The sequence below is a fragment of the Prionailurus viverrinus genome, chromosome D1, assembly GCF_022837055.1.
Source record: "Prionailurus viverrinus isolate Anna chromosome D1, UM_Priviv_1.0, whole genome shotgun sequence".
NCBI lineage: Eukaryota > Metazoa > Chordata > Mammalia > Carnivora > Felidae > Prionailurus > Prionailurus viverrinus.
In genome coordinates, this window is record NC_062570.1 from 17,295,178 (window position 1) to 17,320,849 (window position 25,672).

A 25,672-nucleotide genomic window follows, 5' to 3' on the forward strand; every position below is an offset into this window, starting at 1 on the left:
AACCTGAGGCCCAGAGTAGTTAAGGCACTTGCCTGAAATCTCATAGCCAAGAAGTCGGAAAACCAGGTCTCAAAACCAGAAAGTCTGGTTCTGCCTGAGCTTAATCACCATATTATAATGGTAGGCACCACCCAGAGAGAGAGAGAGAGAGAGAGAGAGAGAGAGAGAGAAAATGTGTGTGTGTGTGTGTGTGTGTGTGTGTGTGTGTGTGTATGTATCTTCACCTTCATTTCAGGTTTAGCAGTATTAGAGGTTCGAGGTAATCCTGGACAAGAAATTAGGGCATCAAGAATTGCCTTTTTCTTTCTTTCTTTCTTTCTTTCTTTCTCTCTCTCTCTCTCTCTCTCTCTCTCTCTCTCAATGTTTATTCGTCTTAGAGAGAGAGAGAGACAGAGGGGGAGTGGCAGAGAGAGAGGGAGACAGAAGATCTGAAACAGGCTCTACATTGAGAGCAGAGAGCCTGATGTGGGGCTCGAACCCACGAGCTGCAAGATCATGACCTGAGCTGATGTCAGCGGTTTAACTGAGTGAGCCGCCCAGATGCCCCAAATTGTCCTTCTTTCCTTTCCTCTCCTTCCCTCTCGCCCTTCCCCACCCCCCTTCTTCTTCATCACCATCTCCCTCCCCTTTGTCTAAATTAAAAGTCATCTTCTGAGCACTTGTGTGTTCAGGGGTTCTCCTGAGGCAGTAAGCACGGTCTGAGAGTCTCCAGGCCAAGACAGATGTACGGGCCTAGAGAGACATAGGGGACATACTCACAGTGAAGAGGTGTGGGATAAATGCGGTTGGTGGACAGGAAACAAACGGGGGCGATCTGTATTTATGTTCCACACCAGCCAAGGGTTAGGTGGTACTCAGTTCAGAGAGTTTTATGTTCAATTTTATGTCTAGACAGAGTTTGGGATGAGGTTATCACTTTTCTTCTAATTAGTGCAGGAAGGCTTCCCCAGGCACCGCTTTCAGGAGCTCTCTGGCTGTCTTGGCTTTGCCATCTGTCCCCAAGAGCGAGGCATGGGTAGAGTAGCCGAGGGAATAAGCAGCAGATTGGGAGTCAGGGCACCTGGATCTTTGGCCTTGGGTCTGCCCCCAGCTTGGTGTATGACCTTGGATAAATTACCCTGCCCTTCTCCCCTTTCTCATTTCTAAAATGAGGGGTCTATCAGACCCCTAAAATGTGGGTCTATCAGACCCCTACAGTGGGTATATTCTGCAGCTGTTCAAACGGGGCTGCTGTGCACAGGTGGGCAGGTTGTGCATCGTGCAAGGACACTTGGCCAAGGGGTGGATGGGGGCTGAAATCTGCCCTAGGCTGTTCTCACCAGGCTATGCATGGGTGGGGCCTACGTCCACCTGGGGAAAGAGGCCCTTTTCCTAATTTGCACAGAGGTACCACATGGGTCCTCGGTAGTGACCCTGCAAGGTCCCCACGCAGATTGGGCCCCTGTGGTTGGTCAGAGTTGGGGTGGTGGTGGTAAAGGGAATTTCTGTATCAGAAGGTGAGGTTGTGGGCTGGGGGGCTGGAGAGAGGAACAAAGAGAGGTTCCGTGGCCCATGAACTGCCCGCCCGGAAGGGGTGGGCAAGTGTCTGTGGGAAGCTAATCTTTAGACAGAAAGGGAGTTTGAGGGGCTGGGGATGTAGGGAAGCAGGTCTCAGCCGGCAGTAGGTGACCACATGGGATGGGCTCCTTGGCGAAGGGAACGGGTGTCCCTGGGAGCAGTGGCTCTCCCTGTCCCCTCAGCCTGGCTCACTCCCGTCTCCAGTTACCTCCAAAGCAGCTGGTCTCTTTGAGGTGGCTCTTTGTGCTGAGTTCCCCTGGTGAGCGAGATGGGAAGGGGTAAGGCTTTTTTCCAGGGCCTTCTGAGAGGGCTGTAGATTTTTAGAGGTGTCCCCTTACCCAACAAATGGAGGTCCACTCCGGGCCAGGCCCTGTGGCAGATTGACAGCGTGAACCCTGTCCTCGGGGAACTTCCAGTCTCACGGTGATTTGCCCATGAGTCTAAGAGGAAATGGCCTTTGTCCCGAGAGGCCTGTCGACATCATTGGGCAGTCTGGTACCTGCACTGGGCTTAGTCTGGTCGGAGGCTGAAGGCTCTGAGAGGGACCACAGGGCCTCACTGACTTCCTGAGAAGAAGGAGATCTAGTGGGAACAGATCTCGGAGGTTTCTCAGTATCCGGGGAGAATGTGGGGTGTCACTGAGGAGGAAAACTGGGGGTGAAGGAGGAAAGGGAGGTACATAGGCTGGGGGGGGTGTCTGTTGGGGGAAAGCCTCACTTTCGCTTGGCTGGGGGAGTGACTGCGAATGAGGGGTGTGAGCCCTGAGGGGAGCTTGTTCTGTGAGGGCGACCACTGCTGATCACAGACCAGGCCTCTGGAGACCATCCGTCTCCCTCCCCCATCCTGCCTCCATCCCACAGCTGCTCAGAAGGATCCCGGCAGATGCTGCGGTACCTGGCGTTGTTTCACGGGAGAAAGTCCCCCCTTCCGTCTGGCGAAGTCGTTCCTATTGTGGGTCCTGCCATATTCCCACGCGCACAGCAGGTGCAAGTTTTGGGTGCCAAGCCGCTGGAGTGGCCAGGCCTCTCCCGCTGTGCGTGGTTGGAACGGGGAGCAGTTAAGCCCCGGAGCTGTCATCTCTCCAGTGACAATGTCGGGGTCAGGCAGGCCCACCCCCCTCTCCCAGGGGGCCCCCCCACGGCTCTTCTTTAAAAGAAAGGGATCACAGGGAGGCCAGTCATCTGCCTCTGGCTCACCGGGAGTGCGCCAAGGTTCGTTGTTTTGAGGATGTTCCCTACTCCCTGACTGCCTTGTACGTACTCTCCAGTGCTTAGCTGAGTGTGATTCCGGCTTGGAGAAGCTCACACTGGACAGGCGGCTGCCGGGGGCGGGGTGGAGGCAGCAGGGTGTCTCTGCCCTGGGCCATAACAATGGTGGTGGTGATGACAGACAGAGCCGACATCGAGTTCTGACTGTGTGCTTACACACCAGTATGTGTGAGTTTCCTGTTGAAGCTGTGACAAGTGACCACAAACGTAGTGGTTTAAGGCAACGCGAATTAATCTTGTGGTTCTCTGTGGGTTAGAGGTCTGATGCAGGTCTCATGGGGCTGAAGGTCAAGGTGCAGGGAGGGTCGTGTTCCTTTCTGGTGATTCTAGGGGTGCTTCCATTTTCTTACCTTTTATAGCTTCCATAGGCCTGCATTCCTTGGCTTGTGGCCCCTTCCTCCGTCTTCAAAGCCAGCAATGCTGCCTCTCTCTGGTGCTTCCTCCAGTCGCACGTCTCTCCCTAACCCAGCCAGGAGAGATTCTCTGCTCTTAAGGACGCATGTGATTAGGCTGGGCCCACCTGGATAATCCAGGATCATCTCTCCATCTCAAGGGCCGTACTTTAAACGCCTCCACAAAGCCCCTTGGCCGTGTAAGGTGACATTTTCACAGGTCCCAGGGATTAGGGCGTGGGCATCTTTGGGATCCATTATTCTGCTATCTCGGCGTACTTGTGCTTTTTCATATAATGGACCCGTGAGGTAGGTAGTGCTGTTACCCCCATTTTAAAGATAAGGAAACGGAGGCACAGAGAAGCTCAGTAGTTGCCCAAGATTACCTTGCCGGTACTAATCTGTTTGGGATTCAAACCGAGGCAGCCTGACTCCAGAGTTGTACTTTAGTTACTGTGACAAAAGCAGAACCACAGAGCAGGAGGCAGAAGATGTCCAAGCTTCCGATGGCATAAGGCCAGGTCTCCTTAGCTCAGCCGAGCCGTGGAGCAACATGTGTTTATTGAGCATCTACTACGGGCCGGGCCCCGGGAGGGGCTCCTAGGAGGATGCCACAGGTCTCTAGTCTGAGCCCTGGTTTAAGCCCCTCCTCTTTCCACTTCCTATTGCCGTGTGAAGGGATGGGCCCTGTCCTGCAGAGGTTAACTGGGAGAAAGGATGGTGTTCTAGTGGGCTCGGGCCCCAGGGGCTCTGGGTGAGCCCCGGTGGGGGACTAGGTTGCCCTGCACCCCACAGGACCCTGCTGGATCACGGGAGCTGGCTCACCAGGCCCACTATTCCTGCCCATCCATCACGAGGGAGACCGGGCCCTCGGTGAGCCTGGGACCTGCAAATCATGGAAATTAAGACCAATTAGAGGGGGAACCAGCAGCCCCTTGGCAGGCCTTCCGGCCTCAGAGGCGGCTCGGGAACTTTATGGATGTTTCCTTCTATTTTGTGGTCCAGCTGGGAGGCAGAAACATGCCAGCTCAGCACAAGGCCTTGTCTAGATGCTTCTGAGCAACTGGGAGGGAGGGCGCCACCTCGCCAGGGTCCGTGGCTCCCTCTCCAGCTCCCCGAGGGTTGTGCTCTGCCAGCCCCAGGGAGGCGAGAGCCGGCGTCTAGTTTGTGGGGCCTTCTTCGCTGCGCACCAGGCTCCTTTCTCTACTCGGCTCTGTCCTCCACACAGGGCCTCTGGAGAATCAAGCCCCGGGAGCTGGAGGAGGGAGAGCGACAACGACAGGTCACCTTGCTGGGCAAGCGGTGTGCTGCCGGGCCTGCCCCTGCTCCCCCCTCCCCTCCCTCCGTGCTCCCACGTCTCCCAGCTAGAGGCAAGGACTTCCCCTCCCCTGCCACGGGCCCCTCCTGAACAAACCCTTCCCCTTGGTTTTTTCCCCAGCAAAAAGGAGACTGAGCTCTTGGCAGGTGTGCAGACTGAAGTAGCAGGGACCTCATGGTCCCCAGGGGCAGCGGCAGGATGGCGCTATAGGCACGGAGACACAAGCAAAATTAATTCTCCAGCTTCCCCGGTCCTTTTTGGGCTTTAACTCCTGCCCCCTTGCCCTGGCCCCTCACCCCGTGCCCTGTGATGAAGGCAGAGACGGACCTGTGCACTGTGGGGAGGGCCGGCCCTGAAGGGGCCCAAGGAAGGGGGGCAGGGTTGTCCGGTACAGAGGTGACACTGCAAGGGGCACCCCTTGTCCCCACCCTGCCCCGAGGTCTGTTTTATTAAAAAAATTTTTGTTTTTAATGTTTATTTAATTTTGAGAGAGAGAGACACAGGGTGCAAGTGGGGAGGGGCAGAGAGAGAGGGAGATAGAACCGGAAGCAGGCTCCAGGCTCTGAGCTGTCGGCACAGAGCCCCACACGGGGCTCGAACTCACGGACTGTGAGATCGTGACCTGAGCCGAAGTCGGACGCTTCACTGACTGAGCCACCCAGGTGTCCTGAGTCTGGGTTTTTAGGATAGGCCCATTGTGCTGGGTTGAGGCCATCTTCTGGAAGAAAACCCAAGCGGAGAGGAGGGGCCACCTTGCCCCAAGGCCTCTGAGCCGGCCATCAGCTGACCCTCTTCCTTCATTGGCTCAGCTATAGAGGGAGCCTCGCGAGAGGGTCGGCAGGGCCTGGGGGTCACGGGGAGACAGAGCCGGACAAGGCAGATAAGGCGGTGCCCAGGCCGTGGCCAGCACGGCGAGCCAGAGGGGATTGTGGAGGGCAAGTTCCCAAGGGGAGCGGAGGCCCCTGGATACCTGGAGACAGATGGGGGAGAGAGGCAGCACGGGGAGCGGCAGGGGATGTGGCCGGGCACGGAGTGGCTCCACTACGACGTCCGTCCCTCCCTCTGGGCCTCCAGCTGGGGGCTGCCGAGGTCATGCTCAGCCCCACCGTTCTGTGACTCTCATCTTGGTGACTGTCCCTCAGGACTCATCCAACTGGCCTTGGGCCCCTGGCTTCACTTAATCTCTCTGTGCCTCAGTTTCCTGACCCGTACCACGAGATTAACAATAGCATCTCCCTCAGAGGGTTATTTTTTTTATGGGGGTTGAGTGATTTCAAATCACAGTGGGACCGGCCCCATAGAAAGTGTTGTAAATATTAGCCATTACAGGGTCGCCTGGGTGGCTCAGTTGGTTAAGTGTCCGACTTTGGCTCGGGTCACGATCTCGCGGTCCATGGGTTCGAGCCCCGCATCGGGCTCTGTGCTAACAGCTCAGAGCCTGGATCCTGTTTCAGATTCTGTGTCTCCCTCTCTGACTCTCCCCTGTTCATGCTGTCTGTCTCAAAAATAAATAAATGTTAAAAAAAATATATTAGCCATTACACGAATTATCGTTCCTCGTGTTATTAAAAAGATCATACGATGTCGCTGCAGGGTCTGGAGTCGAGCAGGCCTAGGTTGGAGTCCTAGCTGTTCCACTACTCCTAACGTATGACTTTGGGAAAGTGGCTTAACCTTTCGGAGCCTCAGTTTCTTGATCTACAGAATAGGTACGAACAATGAGAGCGACACCGACTTCTCAGTGTTGCCGCGGTGATTAAACGAGACGGCTGAATAAATCTGCGATATAAACTGTAAAGTACCTAGCACAGTACGTTGCTTTGTCTTCCTGGCCGAAGACCAGATTTAGGACAGCCTGGAAGGGAGAAGGTAGGACTCCTGACAAATGGCCGTGACCTTCAGAGTGGCCGGATCGTGCCGGCAAATTCCGCAGGAAGAGTGCCTCCTCTTGGTTGGATGGAATGAGGGATCAGAGCAGGACTTCTGGTTCTATTCCCAGGCCACCCCAGGTCCCGAAGTGGGGTGGCAGTGGCAGGCCAGGCGAGGGGGACTCGGCCCTGCCTGGGCTTCTCACACGGAGAGCTGCCGCCAGACCCGTGAAGGGCACAGATGGGCTTTGTCCTTGGTGGGTGCCGGCTGCCGGGCATGGCGCACCCTGGGTGGTCAGACTCAGCAGGGAGGAGCGAGATAAGCATCACACCTGAAAGAGCCTTCCCTGACCCAAGAATCTGTCGGGTCCCCTGTTGTATGCTCCGAGTTCTCTATTTTTTTGCCTTTATTGTCTCTCATTACAATTTGTAAGTAGACTTTTTTTTTTTTTTTTTTTTTTTTTTAGTGATTATTGACTGTCTCTCTCACTAAAATGTCAGCTCCCTGAGAGTAGAGACCACATCTGGACGGCTTGCCTGGGGTTTGAAAGAGCACCTACAATGTAGTCAGTGCTCGGTAACGTTTTGATGACTGAATAAGTAATAACGACAGCAAATACTTACCCGGTTTTTTAAAATGTGCCAGCCATTAGCCCAAGCACTTGCCATATATTAACCTATTTAAACCTCACAAGACTCTTATGAGCTAGTTATTCACATCATCCCTATTTTACAGGTGAGGAAACTGAGATACAGAGAGGTTCAGTGACTTGCCCAAGGCCACACAGCCATCAGCTGGTGGAGCTAGGATTCAAGCCCTCCGGTTTGGCCCCAGAGTCCACGCTCTTAGTGACAGCGCTGTGCTGCCTTTCAGAAGGCGCGGGTGAGGGAGCCACGTTCCACGTTTATCATGTGTGCCGCATGTGGGCAAGAGGGTTTTCGGGGAGGGAGCGAACGGTGTGACTCCTATAGACTGGGCCATGTGGTCCCGAGGAGCAGGACACAACCGGCCCCCGTTTATCTGCAGAGGGACAGGAGGTCCTGGGGGGGGCCTGTGGGCCCATCGTCCGCCCCCTCCCCAGTCACGTGCTGAGTGCATTCAGGGCCCCCTGACTTGCCGTAGTCTGGGTTCCCTCTGCCTAGCATTACGGAAGTGCAGGGAGACCAGCACGGACGTGTGAACCCCTGAATTCCCTGTCCTGGTGTCTGCCTCCTCCCAGGCTTCCTGTGTCCCTGGAAGCCCCGTGGACAGAGTGGGGGTCAGGGGGCTGCTTCGTTCCTGTCTTCCAGGAGGGGATCTGTTTTGGCACAATCCCGCCAGCCCTAGCACTAGGTGATCCTGTTGGCCAGGACAGAGGTGTATTAAGGACACAGAGCCAGAATAAAGGGCCAGATTTCTAGGCTCCTTGGCACTGGTCTGTGCCACAGAAATATCATGGGATGGAGAAGCCTGTAATAACTTGAGATCCTTTCCTTTAGGGAGAGGGCGGCGTGTGGTTGGGGGAAATCCTTTGATCGCTTACAATCGGTGGGGGCTAACCCCCCTAGGGACACATGAGAGGGGCCACAGATGGGCACTAACCTGCCTTCGAGTGACAGTGGGGTGGGGGGGGGGTGCAGGGAGGATCTAGTTCTCTGCAGAGCTTTTGGTTTTGCTAAGTGGGAATGCAAGTCGGGGGCCAGAGCAGAATTGCACAGAACTCTGGAAGGAGTCATGGCTCTGTCCTGCTGCGTCCTCCTCCCCTGCCCTCTGCCCGGCCCACACCCCAGGACTCAGTCTTACCTCCAGACCAGTGGGAACAAACCTTCCAAGAAGGGCACGGTGAAATCCTCTGGCTCTGGCTGAAGGCAGAAAGCTGAAGGCTGATGGTAGTAAAGTGGGAGAAATGTATTCTGGTCTCGGTTCCAGTATTAACACAAGTTACACCTCTGTGAGCCTCACGTCTTCACCTACAACACGGGCATGCGGTGGCGCTTGGACCTCCTGACTTCTAAGGTCACTTCCAGCTTTAGGATTCTAAGGAGGTGGTGCAACTTGGGAAGCCCCTGGGGCTCTGAGACAAAAACCTACCCATGGGGGCTTGAAGCAGAGAGACTGGAAAATACTAGTAACTACTTTATGGTTGGCACAGTGCCAGGGGCTTCAAGAACTATCTTATTTATTTCTTAGAGGAACTCTATTCTTTTTTTTTTTTTTTAAACGGAAGAAACTAGGGCTTAGAAAGGCCTGAGTAACTTGTCCAAGGTCACACAAATAGAAGAGGGAGAGACAAAATCTGAAGGTGGGTTGTGCAACTCGGGGCCTGTGTTTGGTGCTCTGCTCAGGACAGAAGCGGGTGTGGGGGCGGGCAGGTGTTTTGTGGCTTCTGGAGACTGTCACATGCCAGGGACATGCAACCCTGGGGAGGAAGGAGGAGACTCCTGGGCAGGGGGGTGGGGTGGCAAGTGTGGGAGGTGAAGGCAGGAGAGGGTCCAAGTGGCGGCAGAAGGAGGCTGTCCAAGGAAGGGGACCCTGGGGGGCAGCCTGGCCCCCAGAAGGGTGAGCGCACATCCACGAGTGGGCATCCGGTCCTGGGGGCTGCTGGCTGTGGGATGCCGTGGTCTGCCTTCCTCATTCTCCCCCCGGGCCCCTGCGGCAAGCCCCAGTTGCACACGTGCACCGACACGCTCTGTCGTCCTTTGTCACACACCCATCAGACACAAACAGGCCTGCACCCTGGCTTGTTCTGACGGTGCTTCACTTCCTGGCACTCACCTTGGCTCTCCTGTTCCCAGCCTCGCCCACATCCGGGGTGTGTGTGTGTGTGTGTGTGTGTGTGTGTGTGTGTGTTCATCCGCAGTGGCTTCTCTTGGGTTTGTACAGACATACGCACAGCGTCATAATCCCTCTGTTGTGTCTCCTTCACACACACACACACACACACACACACACACACACACACACACACTTCTGTCTATCCCCCTGCTTCTCCGCTGATCTTTGTTTCTCTTCAATCCGGGCACATCCCTGGGTCCCAGAGAACCCCATTAATCTTTAACGGGTCCGGGCTCTTCCTCCTCTTGTTTTTCTTCTCGCTGCTGTCTCTGCAGGCTCCTCCAGCAGGACTGCAGGGCCGGGCGGGCCCCCTCCTCGAAGTGGCATCCACAGGAACAGCTGGCCAAGGAATGGCTATGTGGGTGGGGGCAGGCAGGGCCGGGAAGGGATTTATTTGCCTTGGATGCTTTTCTGCGAACATTTTTGTCCATGTGCCACGATGTTTCATGGGTTTCAGCTGATGTCATTCTGGTGCGTGGGAGAGGCCTTGACACCCACATGGTGGAGGGTGAGCCCTGACACAGGAGTCGGGAAACCCTGGTTCTAGCTCCAGAGGAACCTCGGTTTTCTCATCAGATGGACGAGGGCTTTGGAACGGATGACCTTTAGTTTCATTCCAAAACGTTGACATTCTAGGAGACTTCTGCCCTATTTAGAACCTGTCTGCACCCTGATCATTTCAATTACAATCTCTCTTTCTCTTTCTCTTGAACTCATTTGTATGCACAGACATCATACATGTACACATGAAGACACACACACATGCACACATCCGAAGGAAGCTTTGCTACTGTATGTTTTCCAGGAACTTCTCCAACTCATCTGGGCTCCAGGCCCTTTTCCAGGGTGGGGGCTGCAAGCACAGGTGTGTGTGTGTGTGTGCGTGCACACAGGTCCCACGTCACCCAGAGGTGCATCTCTGAGTTGAAATGTACCTCCCGATGGCGATGACCCAGGAACTCATCTGCTTCTCCACCTAGTCTCACAGCCCCTCCTAAGAATCGGGACCCGAATCCTCAGCCGTGTTCTTGCTGCCCCCATCCCTGACTGTGAAGGAGAAACGGGATGAGCAGGGGACCCTGCAACGTCTGAGCTGGAAGGGCTAATCTGGTTGACAGGTTTTCAAACACTTCACCTAAAGCATGGGACCTCGGTTCTGACCAACTCTTACCTGGGCACGAGAACAAACAGCCAACTGATGATGCCAAACTGCTGGGGGTAGGGTGGGTGGGGGCTGGGGGCCGGGGGCCAGCCAACTCAGCATCCCCCAGCCCCCATTACCACTCCCACATGCCCCTTGAGGGAGCGAGCTTGCTGCAACCCCTTGGAGCTTCGACAAATAGAGCCAGCCAGCCGTCGAGTTCTCCACTGTGGTCCCGGAAGCAGCAGCAGCACCTGCAGACTTATTAGAAATGCAGAGTCTCAGGAGGCCCCTCCCCAGTCCGGCTGAATCCGAAATCAGAGGATGGGGCTAGTGATCTGTGCTTAAGCCTTCCAGGTGATTCTGATGCGTGTGCCAGTTTGAGAAGCGCTGGGCCGGTCCAACCCCCGTGCTTTACAGATTTGGAACTGAGGCCCGGAGAGGGGCGTGTCTTACCCAAGATCTCAGCAAGTGGCATTAGGTTCAGGCTATGAGTCTAGGTGACCTGTCTGTAAACATCTATATGATGTTCCTGCCTCTTGCCTCTCCTTCCCCTGGGCTGGCATAAATACTCAGGGACAGATTAGTTTGGAGCACTTTTTCTTTAGGGAGGCTGCTCTGAGTGGTGGGCAGTGAGGGCAGCCCCCTGGGCCGGTATGAAGGAGGGGGGGTGCGTATTAGGGCCCCGCTGAGGACAAAGACTTAGGGTGTGTGGTTGGTCATCCCCCGCGTGGTGCATCTAGGAAGTCTTCTTGGAAGAGGCACACAAGACTTTAGGAACCAGAGGCGGTGGTTTTGCACAGGCCAGTGTGAGGGAGTGGGAGGGGTGGCAAGGTTGGCCCAGAGGATGAGACCCAGGACGGCCCCGGGCTGGGAGCGTGCTGGCAAGGGGAGGGGCTGGCACCGGATGGAGGGGGTAGGAGGAGTGGAAGAACTCAGTTTGCCAGCCCTGCTGCCAGTCCCCCAGAAGCCTGGGGACTTCACCGAGGAATTAGGGAGCGTTTAACATCTCTGGCTAATTAGCTGCCGCCTGCTACCGAGGAAGGAGGAGAGGGGAGTTGGAGCCAGGCAGCTTTGAAAGGCAATGCTGCTCCTTGACAAAGCCGGCCTGGGGAGGTTTCAAAGACAACTTCTGAGCAGCCCGCACGTTTCATGTTCATTAGATCCTCGCTTCCCAGGCTCCAAAGACAAACAGTGGGATTTAAGGGTTTTCTTCCCTTTTTGGAGACATTTCATTCTGAGCTCTGAGCTTTCAGCTGGGGAGGAGGCCGAGCCGGCTGAGCTCCTGCTCCTCCAAATCCACAGCCTAAGCAGAGCCTGGCTTCACCTACTCTGCACACTAGAAGCTTCCCAGGGGCCCCCCAGAGCTCGACACCCACCCCCCTACCGAGGCTAGTTGAGCAGGTGCGGTGGGCACTGAGGGGTTCTGCTGGACTTCATGCTCAGTGAGGACAGGACCCAGAATTTTTGTTTGTCTTCATCTCCCCAGCACTTGGGTGCTCAGTCAATGTTGGCCGAAGGAGTGAGTGAGTGAACGAATGAATGAGTGTGCTGGTCCTTTGTTGCTCCCAGGTCCATTTCCTGCCTTGCTCGGTCTTGTTTGGTGGCACAGGGAACTACATTTCCCAGGCTCCCTTACCTATGGGCAGGTCCGGACAATCAGAGGCAGTGGAAGAAGGTGGAGGGTGGGAGGAGGGGAAAGGCCAGGGTATTTCTTGCCTCGCTCAGTTTCCAGCCAGGTCTCTGCAGAGTCTGTGTCTGCTCTTTGGCTCCTGCTGCGCAGCCGGCACGGCCCAGCTCCCTCTGGCAGGCCTGCAGTGGTTCCCACTTCTGTCTGGTGGCCTGAGCTCCCGGGCCCCTAGAACACAGCCTTCCCCTTGCAGCCCCAAGGAGGTGGTGGCTAATCTCTGGGTTGTCCCGCCTCTTCCGTTACCTTACAACCAAATCCCTGATGTAAATCCCTCCGGTTGAAAGGCCTAGAGTGGTTTCTGTTTTCTCCGTGGGCTTCATGAAATGAATGGCTAAATTGCTGCTTATTCTGTTCAGAAAGAAGGCTCTGTGAGACCAGCCAGGTTTGGTGTGCCTGGGACCCGTTGGCCTACAGAGCTGGCAGCCTTTCTCCACTGCCAGGGCACATGTCTTGAGGACACAGGTGCAGCTCTAAGCCCAGGAGACGCCTCCCTCCTGTCCCCCCCATTGTTCTTTCCCTCTGAACTTGGCTCTGCTGCGTGATGCCCTAGTGGAAACCTATGGCGTAAAAGGACAGTAAGGTGCAGAGGAAAAAGCTGCCTACTGCCAGTGGGACCCTGTGCAGCCCTTTATAGTCTCTGACTCCTTGGAGGCTCACAGTGACGCTGCTGGGTAGACCATCTTGTCCCCATCTTAGGTGGGCAGAGCCCGAGACTCTTAAGAGCTTATGTGGCATCGCTCCTCTTTCACAACCGCATGGCCACTTAGTTCTGTGCATTCAGGGTCACTTTTGTCCCTCTTCTCACCCACCTGCCCGTCCTTGCTGTTTCTGCTCCCCTTAAACACTCAGGGTCCGTCGCCAGCCTCCTAGCTGGTCTGCCTGCCCCAAGCTCACCATCTTCCATGCGACCTCCATAGCCCTGCCAGGGCCGTTTTCTACAACACAAAAAATACCCCCTTAAGCACCCCACTGTTTAAACCCTGTTATATGGCTCCTTATTGCTTAAGGAGTAAGGTCCAATCTCCTCAGGTGGTAGCAAGGCCCTCTGAGATGTGGTCCAGCCCCTCCCCAGCTGTGTCTCTGGGGTCACCTAGAGCTTTTCTAATAGAGCTGGTGGTTCACACCAGGGCCACGCTCTCAGCGCCGAGGACCCCCATCTTCCTGGGAAGCTCCTGCTCTTTCTCCAAGATCTGTCTGTGGCATCCCCCTCTCTGGGACACCGTGCCCAGCTCCCCTGCTCCGGGCGGATCCCTTCCCCCGTGACCCGCGTCTTCTTGTTCCTGTTGTGTTCATCACACTGAATTGCAACCATCTATCCGTGCCTCAATTCCCCCTCCTAGGCTGCAAGTTTCTGGAGGGTGGGACTATGTTTCATTGACTCACTTATTTAAAAATGCTTACCGAGGGGCGCCTGGGTGGCTCAGTCGGTCGAGCGCCCGACTTCAGCTCAGGTCGTGATCTCGCGGTCCGTGAGTTCGAGCCCCGCGTCGGGCTCTGTGCTGACAGCTCGGAGCCTGGAGCCCGCTTCGGATTCCGTGTCTGCCCCTCCCCTGCTCATGCTCTGTCTCTGTCTCAAAAATAAATTAAAAAAAAAAACATTAAAAAAATTTTTTTTAAAGCCTACCGAGCACGGACTTTACACCCAGCACTGTGGCAGATGCTGGGATACTTGGTTTGCATCTTGGAGTATATGGTCTAGCGTGGAGTAATCGCTCACGCCAGGGACACTAGAGATAGAGGGTCACACTAACATGTATGCGATTATAGGTCAGGAAGGAAAAGGAAGGAGTGTGACAGCTTTGGTATCTGGTACCGGGAGGTGTTCCCTAAAGGCTACTTTTCTTCCCCGGCCTCAGCCCCAGGCACCAGGATGTGCATTTATGGCTGTATTTATCGTGCTGTCCCCACAGTGGAATGGATACTAACCCCTGGTCTGTGAGCTCCCTGTGGGAGGGATTCGGTCCCTTCAACTCCTCTCTCCAAGGCCTGATGGCATGTAGTAGCCATATGACGAATGTGAGTTGAGTTAGAAATAGAGTTTCATCGCTGTATATGAGTCGGGATGGAGCCGAGGCCACCGGGCAGTGGGGTCAGCGCTCTGGTCGTGATCGCCCTTCCTCTCCCTGAATATGGACCACAGGAAAAGGGGAGTCCTTCCACCTCTGTGACTTCCTAGCTGTGCGACCTCGGACAAGTCACGTAGCTTCTCGGAGCCTCATTTCCTTCACCTGTAAAATGGACGTGATGATAGTACCCATCATGAGCTCACTATGAGGAAGCTTAAACACACAGAAAGTGTTAAGAGTCAGGCCGGGCACAGAGTAGGTGCTCTGTTAGTCTGCGGCGTTATTACCACGATTATTATTGTTACTACCATTTCTACGGCCGGTTCCCAGTGAATGACCTGCCGTCTTCTGCACACGTCTCCCCAGCAATCCCACACCCGGCCCAGCCCCCTCTGGGTCTGGCACGCGACTGGAGTCCCATCTTTCCTCTTGCTAGGAAGCTGTGGGTAACTGGGGCTTAATTAAGCATGCTTGACTGGGGTGCGATTAGCAGCTGCTGTGAGTCAGCAGAGGCCCGGGCTGGAGGGGGCGGGGGGAGGACAGAGGAGGGTGCAGAAAGCTTCTGGTGCGTGGGGCTGTGTTTCCAGGCCCAGTCAGCCCACGTTGTTCGACAAGTGAGGGGGACAGGGTGAGCAATCCTCAGTCTCTCCGATTCCTCTGGTAGCTCTCACCAGCCAGCTGGCCCTCGCTAGAGCTCTGTGGTTGTTATCATTCATTCATTCATTCATTCATGCGTTCATTCAGCAAATACTGCTTGCTTCCTATCTGCCAGGCATTGTCGTAGGTGCTGAGTGTGACACAGTGAAGATCATGGGCGTAGGTTATTGCCCCCATGTGACATACAGACAGGAATAGAGATTAAAATATGTTGGGGAAGGGGTGCCCGGATGGCCCAGTCGGTCAAGCGTCGACTTTGGTTCAGGTCATGATCTCGTGGTTCTTGAGTTCAAGCCCCCGCACTGGGCTCTGTGCTCTGAGCACAGCGCCAGCTTTGGATCCTCTGTCCCCCCCCTCTCTCTCTCTGCTCCTCCTCCACTTGTGCTCTCTCTCTCTCAAAAATAAATAAACATTACAAAAAATAATAAAATAGGATGTGACATCTGCCTCTGTGGGGTGGGGAGGCAGCACACAGGAAACCCAGGAAGAGCTGGGTCTCCCTGCTCTGGATGCCCTGTCCTGCACAGCCTCCCATCTGGTGGCATTACTTCCTTATCTGACTATCTTGCCCACCTACTGTTGGCAATCTTAAGCCATGGCCTAGGTGACATTCTCGGTCACTCCAGTTCACAGCACAGTGCTTGGGACATAGCAGGTGTTCAAAGAATTGGCTGGTTTGTTGGCTGAATGAACCCCAGCTTAGGAAGCAACTTAGGATGTGTGACCCGCTCCCCCCAGAACAGGGGTTGGCAAACTGTAGCCTGCGGGCTCTATGCCCCCTGCAGCCAGCCTATTTTGTAGAGCCCTCGAGCTGAGAATGGTGCGCACATTTTCGAAGGGGTGGGTTGTAAAACATAAAAAAATTATCAAAGGATAATATGTTGCAGAGATGTATGTGGCCACAAGGTGTAAAATATTTACTCTTTGGTGTTTTACAGAAAATGTTTGCTGATCCCTGGTCTAGAAGCCCGGCTCTGCACCTTGCTCTGCTCGTCTGTGTAATGTGGAATCCGAGTTAAGTACCGCGAAAGCTCCTTCCTGGCGTGTGGTGGAGTCATTCTGCATTCCACGGTTCTCGCTCTGCCCTTGAGGGCCCGCGTTGCACACATCTTTGTGTCACCAGCAGCCCCGTGATGCCTGCACCGAGCAGGTGCTCAGGCAGCATCAGCTGACTGGTGTTAATGGTGGCAGGAGAGGGAGCTCAGAGCCCGGCCCTGTTGCCGCACGGCTGTGTGAGCTTAGGCAGCACTTTGAGTCTCTGAGCCTCAGTTTCCTCACTTGAAAAATGGGCATAATGACTTAGCACCGACTTGCTAGGGTTGCGATGAGAATGAAGGAGATAAGTACCCGGGGAGGTGCCTTGGGAAGTCTTCGGTGCTGTCCAAATGCTAGCAGCTACTGCCACTGCTGTTCCTGGGCATGTCACACGTACTCGGCTTTGTTGCCTAGTTCCATTTGGCGTGCTTTAACTCATAGGATGGTTTCCCTAAGGATGGTTGGGTTCTTGAGGGTCAAGGTGATTCTAAAGCTGCCCATCAGAAAGGTCCCAGGTGAGTGGTCTCAGTGATGGGATGTGTGTGGCCCTGGGGCACCCCCTGCCTGATCACTGCTTGCCCCTTGAGTTGTGAGGGCAGAGAAGGACTGGGAAGGGATAGTTTATTAAGACTTGGGGAGGGTGGACCCCCCGAGTCTTGGTCCCTGACCATTCCCAGGGCGGGGGAGGGAGCCAGACCTGCACAGTGGGCTCAGTCCTGCCCCCACAGCTACCTCTGTTCATTGAGACAGAGGACTGGGCTCTCCCGCCCAGGCTGCCTGCCCCCTGCCCGGCGGATCGTCCTGCCACAGGATGTAGCTTCATCTCTTGATAACCTTGACCGGCCTTTGTTTAGCATTTTCTTTTCAATGAGCTCTCGCACAGGCATCATTTTGTCTTCCATAAGAATCCCATGTGGTAGGGATTCTATCTACCCCCCTTAGAAATGAAGATGCTGAGGTTCAGGGAGGTTAAGAGACTTGCCCACAGTGAGTGTCCCAGCTGGGATGGGATCTGCATCCCTTAATGCCAGGGCTCTTTCTATCACACCGAGTTGCCGCTCTTCACCTGCCTCAGTTGTACCAATGAACCTGTCTTCTCCCAGTCCCTCTCCCACTCCTGCGTGGCTTTGTCCCGGCTGACCCCCAGGCCTGGGAGAGTCCCCTTCACCCCCATGCTGGTATAGAGGCTGGCCCTCTCCTACAATGGAAACCTAGTGTGACAGCAGGGCTTCTGGAACTCCCCTCGCCCGGTCCTGACCCCTGGGTCCGGGGGGGGTGGGGGTAGAGATGGCTTAGGGAAGGTGCACACTGGGGGTGCCAGGGAAGACATGTCAGGTTCAGTTACCATGACGTGGAATATTTATGCTGCCATGGGGCCCTGGGTGTCATACTGCATTAAGTGGGCACTCAGTGCCCACTCCCTCCAGCCACGAGATCAGCTGCCTGCCCCTCTCTCCCTTCTTCCTGCTGGATGCCATAGTCGGTGGCATTCCTGACCCCTGGGGATACAGTCAGGGCCTCCTGGGCGCCCAGCCTTTGGGAGGCGCCACTTCCTAGGGACTGAGGGTTTGACTGAGGGAAGGAAGCTTTGACCCCTTAACACATCATTCTGGTGTCTCCAGGGGGGCAGGCTCTTATTTCACGGTTTGGTGGGGAGAGTTCAGGCTCCGAGGACCCATCAGACCCTCTCTGTAAGCTCAGCGCAGAGGCGATGCCCAACGAAGCCTGGATACAAGGGGAAGGTGGATACAAGCCGGGATGTCACGGGGAAGAAACTCAGACCTTGCCTCCCGAAAGGACAAGACCCTGTTAGTCCTGTAGGGACACCCAGCAGGCCCCTGCCATCAATGTGGTTTCCCTTCGGCTTTGCTCAACTTCAGCTTTGTCTCTGCAACTCCCCCCCCCCCCCCTGCTTTCCTCTGTACAGCCTGAGGGCTGGGCAGCAGAGGGAGAGCAGACAGGGCATGTAACCACACCCCTGAGGAAGAAAGTGGTTCGGGGGGTGGGTACAAGGCTCTGTGGGGTACCCAGAATAAGGAGCGAAGGGGGAAGGGGTAGAGAGCGTGAGCCTGGTGCAAGCCGAGCCCCAGGGTGCAGGGTGCATCCTCCCCTTCCCCCCAGGCCTTCCTAGCTACCCCCTCGGGGTCTGGCCTGAGCTGCCCTCTCCAGGTCCATTACCCCAGACCTTGTCACTGTTTATCCAGACTCGAGGCCACTCTACAGCCTTAACCGGCCGCCACTGCATCCACCAGGCTAATGCTGACCGTTATCGCCTTCCTACCCTCGATCCTGCAGTAACTTCCCATCGCTGACAGGACCACATCTAACTTTTGAGCCTGGCGCCTGTGGTCCATCCATGGTTTAGCCCTGCTTTGCCCTGCAGCCTGCTTCTCCCTACTCCGCACTCCAAGGCTGTCCTCTGGCCCTGGGAACGCGCACAGCCCCAGACACAGCGTGCTCGCTCCCATCTTGAACGCTGGGACGCGCTGACACTCTGCCAGGTTGGACCGTGACCCGACTTCATCCTCTAGAGAGATGCTCCCCACCCTTCGTGTCTCCTCTCAAGATCCACCTCCACCCTGAGGCTTCCCTTGGCCTCTCCTTCCACGGAAATGCCACCCAGTGAGGCACACATCTCCGTTGTAACAACTATCTGCTTTTACTTTGGTTATTCACGGATGTTTCTCCCTGAGTCTTGACAGGGAGTAACTGAGGGTTGAGACAGTGTCTGAATCACCTTGGGGCCCTCAGCAATCGCTCTGCGTTTGACCTACGTTGCCGATGTGTAGTAAACGGAAAACGCACCAAAAAACGTTTGGGAAATGCTTAGATTAGTAAACTAATCCGTGCCACGAGGAGTCCTCCCCGCTCCCTGTTCCTTTAGCAATGTCCCTCACGCCTCCCCGTGGGACAGGGCGAGACGGGGCTCCGAGCCCATCGTGTTCTGTCCAAATTTGTGGCATGCAAAGCCGAAGCCAGCTTCAGAGCCCAACACGCTAAGCCCATCCGATGAGCTGCATGTATTGTGGCAAATGTCAGCCTCGGCCAGCTCCAAACTAGGTCAGGCCCGGCTGCCAGCCACCAGGAGTCGGCCAGCACTGACTGCCCAGTGGTCTGGCCACGTGGTTGCAGCTTCTGGGTAGAGAGAGCAGGCGGGGATGCTGCTGAAATAGGAGGGTGGTAGCTGGGGGCGCCCTTGACCTGGGGTGGAGGAGAGGATCCGACACTGAGGCCAAGGCAGATCGAAATGTTTCCCTTGCTCCGCATTCATGATTTAATTAGTGAATTCGCCATTCGTTCCTTCACTTATTTACTCAACATACATTTACTGTACCTGCCTGGTGCCAGGTACTGTGCTGGGTGCTGGGGTAGGAGGAAGAAATCTTCGGGCAGAGAAGGGAGGCAGGTGTAACCAACCACAGTAAGTTGAGCTGGAGAGACACCAAGGTTTGTACTGGACACACTGGGCTGCCCAGGGGAGGGTCTGTGGAGATCCGAGAGCCACCGTGTCCCGAGGGCCAGCTGCTTGCACGGATGCAGGAGCCGGCCTTGACCTCGCACCCGGCCCGTGAGCATGCACTCTCCACCCCCGCCCCCTGCCTGGGTGGCCACTGCCCGGACTTGAGCCCGCTTTTGCCTTTCACCACGAAATAGGATGTCCGCTGCATTATTGTGATTATGCATTTTTGTAGGCTCCCTTCATCGGTTTGAGGAAGTTCCTTCCTTTTCTCTGGTTTGCGGAGAGTTTTTATCAAGAATGGATGTTGGATTTGTGTCCAATGCCTTTTCTGCGTCTTTCGAGAGGAGCATTATGGCTTTTCTTTTGGAGTCTATTAACACGGTGAGTTACATCAATTGGTTTTTGAATTTTAAACCGGCTCTGTATTCCTGAGATGCGCTCCCCTTAGTTGTGCTGCGTTGTCCTTTGACTATATTGTTGGGATACATTTCTTGAAAGTTGGTTCGGAATTTTTGCATCTATCTGCCAGCATGAAACATACTGGTCTGTAGTTTTCTTAAAAATTTTTTTTAAAAATGTTTATTTATTTTGAGAGAGACACAACACTAGTGGGGGGGGGGAGGGGCAGAGAGAGAGGGAGACACAGAATCGGAAGCAGGTTCCAGGCTCTGAGCTGTCAGCACAGAACACAACATGGGGCTCGACCTCACGGACCGCGAGATCGTGACCTGAGCTGGAGTCGGACACAATCGACTGAGCCACCCAGGCACCCCCGTAGTTTTCTTAGAGTGTCTTTGTCTGGTTTTGGTATCAGAGTAATGCTGGCCTCATAAGGTGAGTTTCGAATGATCCCTCATCGTAATTTTCTGGAAGAGTTTATTTATTTATTTTTTTTTATTTTTTTTTTAAAGGATGTTTTTTATTTTTTTTTAATTTATTTTTTTTTCAACGTTTATTTATTTTGGGGACAGAGAGAGACAGAGCATGAACGGGGGAGGGGCAGAGAGAGAGGGAGACACAGAATCGGAAACAGGCTCCAGGCTCTGAGCCATCAGCCCAGAGCCCGACGCGGGGCTCGAACTCACGGACCGCGAGATCGTGACCTGGCTGAAGTCGGACGCTTAACCGACTGCGCCACCCAGGCGCCCCATGGAAGAGTTTATATAGATCTGGTAATATTCGTTTCTCCAATGTTTGGTAGAATTTACCAGGGAAGCCTGCTGGGCCTGGAGTTTTCTTTGTGGGAAGACTTTTCACTGCAACTCCAATTTCTTTCATAAATACAGGGGAATTCAGTTCGCTTCGTCTTAAGTGAGTTTTGGTAGTTTGCCATTGCTCTATTCTTTGCACAGCCCTTTACATTGTATGATACGTTCTTGTTTATTTCCTTGATTTTTATATGTTGTTTCTGCTTTTCCCCTATAAAACTGAGCTCTGGGAGGATAGAGACTATGATTTTGCTTTTGTACTGGGCAGAGGATAGGCTCAATGAATCCTTGTGGAATGAATGGAGGTTAATTTTAGCCTAAGAATACTGTAACCTGGGTATTCCCATTCTACTCCTGTGAAAGCTGAGGCTGAAAAGAGGTTAAGTAAATTGTCCTGTAGCCACCGCATCACCTAACAAGTGGATCAGACATCTGGTCTTGCCTCTAGATGGTTTTCTTTCTGGGTAAGTATTGACTTGGTCGCAAAGCGTGAGAGTAACATCCACAGAGAAACTAGACAGCGGGTCTCAAACTTCCGTGCATGAGAGTCACTTGAAGAACGTGCTAACCGGGCAGGGAATCCGTATCCTCACCAGCTTCCCATGTGACTCTGGTGTGCAGCACCAAGAGGCCACGCTTTGCGGGGCTCTGGCTCAGCCCGTGCGCGTGTGGGGGAAGTGTAAGGTCTGCTCTGCTCAGAGAAGGAGGAGATGCTTGGTGCGGAGCCCTAGAAGCACGGGGGGGTGGGGTGGGGTGGGGTGGGGAGGGTGGGTTGTGAATTCTGAGCGTCTGGGATCCCTGTCTCCGAGGGTGGGGCACTTGTAGCTGCTTACATACCAGCAGCGAAGGTGCTAAGTCAACTTCAGCAAGTCCTTTTGCAGAGCCGGTGGCTTGGGATCCAATTCCTTTCCACTCGTGTGTTTCTCCAGTGCCCAGAGATAGGACCAGTGCTATGTCTCTGCTTTTAATAAAAGAATAAACTCTAGGGGTCTTCCAGGCTCTTCTTGGATGAGGTCCCAGAAACCTCACTGCCCATCTAGCCCCATCTAGCCCATGGGGAAGTGAGGACCAGGATGGGAGGGGAGACAGGGAAACAGAGGAGTCCTGGGCTACTTACTAGGGAGAACGTAAGTGTCAGATGCCTCTCTCAGGAGCTTGGGGACAGCTGTCCTCTTGGCAGATTCAGGGGAGGGGCATGGGACGGATGAAAAGGTTCTAGGCCCTAGGAATGTCCCATAGGATTTGCCCATCACTGGAAGGTCTCCTGGCTCACTATCGACCTGTGTGAGTCAGGGAAGGAGTAGGGTACACGTGGGGATGTGAGAGGGTTGGGAGGGGTGCTGAGACAAGGGGGGATAGGGCCTGTCCTCCACGCTCATGCCTTCCTAGGGCACATTCCAAAACCTCAGCTGAGTTCCCTGTCCCCTTGCCCTCTGATGTCACATTGGATGAGGCTTCTGCTGCAGTAAGGCAGAAGTGGCAGGCAGAGGCACTAGGGGCTGGTGCCCCATGGGGCAGGCAGGGAGGAGGGCAGGAGGGAGAACACGGAAGGAGGAAGGGCAGAGGGCCGGCGACTGCACTAGGTGCCAAGGTGTTGTGTTATGGGGGGGTGGGAGTGGGCACCCTCCTGGAGGCAATTTATCTAACGCATGGCTTGGCTGTCAATTGGCCTGGAAGCTAATGGAGTCATTTGCATGCCATTACCAGATTGGCTGGGAGAAATAGAAGGGCACTTGTCCCCTGGGGTGGCTTCTGCCATCCCGTGTCGGCACTGGGCTGAACAGATGTCATCGCCTTCACGTGGGAGGAGGCAGCACCTCCCTGGATAGAGTAGCCCTTTGTCTTTGCGGCCTAGTCTCAGTGACTGGGGTCAGAGGGAGGGCTCTTAGGCAATTCCAAAACAGCCGAGGGGGCAGGCCACTTGTGCTTGGCATTGGAGTGGCATCCAGGCGACACCCTGTTAGGAGATGCTGGTGTGATGTTTTACCATCTGGTTAGATATTTCTGTTCGCTTTCTATCGCTCGGTAACAGATGACCGCGAACCTGCCAGCTTAAAACGACATGCAATTTTATCATCTCGTGGTTTCTGCGAGGCAGGAGTCCAAGCCACCCTAGCTTGGTCCTTTGCTCAGGGTCTCACAGAGCTGAAAGCCAGCCGTGGGCTGGTCTGCGGTCCTTTCTGGAGCGCAGGATCCTCTTCCAAGCTCATATGTTGGAATTCGGTTCCTTGTGGCTGTAAGACTGAAGTCCCATTCTCTTGCTGGCTGTCATCCAAGGGACTCTCTTGACCTCCAGAAGCTGCTCACAGTTTTCCTGACCTGTAGCACTGACACGGGCTCACTCACTTCACAGTGGCTTACTTGCGCGAGGTCTCTCTCTTCCTGGAAAGGGCCCCTCCCTCTATTATGTGCTTTCACCTAATTAAGTCAGGCCCACCCAGGACAATCTTCCTTTTACGTAACTCAAAATCAACTTATTTGAAACCTCAGTTATCTCATGATAATCATGATACAGGAGGAGGCAGGAATCTCGGGGCCACCCTAGAATTCTACCCATGACAATATTTAATGGGAGGGGGCGCTGAGAGAGGGAGACAGAGAGGTATTTAGAGGTTTATAGATGAGAGGGAATGATGAATATAGAACACAGGAGTCCTAAAGAGCCCACCTGCAATTCTGTTCTGCTGTGCTCTGCCCTCCCCTTCCTTACTTATAATGAAAACAGTTGATAATTCAGAACTTTAATTATAAACAGTGGCTGTTGCATGGATAGGAACCAAAAAGAGCATTTGCTGTATGTGCTCACTTCTTACAGGGAATTGGTGGGAGCCAGCTCAACCAATGACTATTGCTATTGGCCATCTGCTGGGACGTGCGGATAGCTTATAGAACCTGAGAGTCACAGCCTACTGGAGCCAGAGGGGACTTTGGGGATCTTGTCATCCAACCTAGTCATCGTGCAGATGATGGAACCGAGGCCCAGAGAGGAGATGTGAGTTGCGTGCGGTCACACAGCTAGTTGGTCGCAAGGTTTGCCAGGAACCAGCTGATGCCCATTCATTCAGCAAGCAGGTCTTGGGGGAGGATCAGAGAAGGCAGATGGGTCCTCGGTCACCTCGTGCACTTTCCACTACACCAGTTTGCCTCATTACATAGTCCCTGCCCTTCTAATGCACCTGGCTTCATAGAATTCTTAATGTGTAAAATATTCAATAGCGGTTGCCTTCCTTGTCCTGGTTGGCCATGGGGAGTAGGCAGAGGGGGCTGCAGCCTGAGCACAGATGGGGTGGCAGCAGGAGGAGGGGGCTCTGCAGGCTGCAGAATGGCTGTGTGTGTGTGTGTGTGTGTGTGTGTGTGTGTGTATGTGTTTGTGTGTGTGACTCCAACTGAGATTAAACCCTGAGAGCAGGACTCAACCTTGCTTCTCCCTCCCCCATGCAATCACATCCCGCCTGTGACTTTGTCATCTCCATCCCTCCAGCCTTTATCAGTGTCACAGGTGCTGAGTCACCAGACACAGGTTACCAGGGAAGGTGATTAATGATGGCAGCTGTGGTCCTTCCTACTCTCCCAGCCTCCCTGACCTTGTCCTTCCCCTCTTCTTTCTAGTTTCTCTTACCCCCACCATCCTCTAAGAAAAGAGATACACATTCAGCATCTGAGAGGGGAAGGAAGGGACATTGGGCCCTTCTGGAACAGCCACTCTGGGTCAGGCACCGTGCCAGGCTCTTTCATTTGTTCTCACTGCACAGTGTACGTGGGGAGATGCTGCGGGGCGTCCTGGGATGCAGGGGAGGGCTGTGTTCTTCCCACGTCACCAGAGAAGGCAGTGCCAGGCTGATTTCCTGTAGACGCATTTGCCACCCTTTGGCACATATGTTGCTCATGTGGGCTCTGATGTGCATAGTTGTCAGCTTGCCAGGCTCCAGAGGACAGGCCCACGGAACCCCGGAGCCTTCAATGTCAAAGCCATCAGGGACCTTAGCAATCGCTGACTTTCCTGGAAGGGTGAGACGGAGGCCCAGAGGAGAAATGACTCGCTCAAGGTCAAAGCCGGCCTTTCCCGATTCCCGTTCCAGAGTTTGGTCTTGCATCCAGCTTTCTTTTCCCCTGCTGTACTTGTCTTCTCCTCCAGAAGCAGGGACACGGTCACTGAGAGGTTCAGAGCTGTAGGGTGAAGGGTGAGGAAGGGTAAAGGTCTCTAGTGAAGGATATTTAAGGCATGAGGATGGCCTCCTCCAACACCCAGCTCTGAGCAGCTTCACGCAGCTCCCTCCTTGAGTGATGGGTCCTGTTGTCACAGTGACTGGACCGGACGGCCTGCCCACTGACAGGGCCTGGGATGTGACGGAGCCTCTTACACTGAGGCCATCTCCATGCAATGTTCTCTGTCCTTAGTCCTTGCCATTGTGCCCGTGTATGTAAGTGTGTGTGTGTGGGTGCCTGGGGGCGGGGCGTTGCAGGTAGAGGGCTGCAGACTGTATAGGGAGGGCTATAGTACTAATACACAGACAGAACCCCAAATCCAATTTCTGATTTGTGGAATACGAGAGTGGGTCTTCACGTCCCCTTACGTTCTTGGGAGTCCTGAGGAGTCATGCAAGTGGCTGACAGAGTACAACTCAGGAGGGCCTGGGGTGGCTTTTCCTGCTTCTGTTGGCTTCCTCTGGGTCAGGCTGGGAGGGTCCGAGAGGGGGCTGGGCCCAGCCCCCATCTTTCTGCCCTCTGCAAGCTTGTCCTTCGGTGAACTTGGCTGAGGGAGAAATGAGATCGGAGGAGACAGGACTGGGAACTCAGGTCTGGCCGATCGGGGAACACGAGCTAAACTCCAAGGGCCCTGTTTTCTTGAGAAGTGTCTGGGTGGGTAGTTGAGTCAAGTGGTATCTCCCCCCTTTGGAGGAGCCAGGCCTCTCTGTGAATGCAGAACCTCGGACGGGATTCATGACGGGGCCTATGAAGGTAGGAAGGTCCTTCATACCTTTTGGTGCCCCTGGTAGGCCTGTGGGCCTGGTGGTCATGGGTGTCAGACACCCTTGGCTGCTAGTAGATCAGGATCTGGGTCCCCAGGCTACTTACGGGGTAGGCTGGGCTTTCATGACTGGACCCTCAGAAGATTGGACTGCCTAGGAGTCACGGAGCTGGGGCTGTTCCTTCGGGTGGGGCGGGAGCGAGGGGGGTCGTGGACCCGCTGCCAGGA

The 25,672-nt window shown here is 54.6% G+C and overlaps 1 long non-coding RNA gene across 3 annotated transcripts in view; it reads left to right on the forward strand.

The window, feature by feature from the left end:
* The window catches only part of LOC125146730 (uncharacterized), a 40,007-nt gene extending 15,113 nt beyond the window's left edge, over window positions 1-24,894 (forward strand). For all 3 annotated transcript variants that reach the window (XR_007144858.1, XR_007144859.1, XR_007144860.1), the window contains 2 exons: window positions 15,711-19,648; window positions 23,291-24,894. This is a non-coding gene — a long non-coding RNA (uncharacterized LOC125146730). The remainder of the gene's footprint in view (window positions 1-15,710; window positions 19,649-23,290) is intronic.
* Window positions 24,895-25,672: the final 778 nt, after the last annotated feature.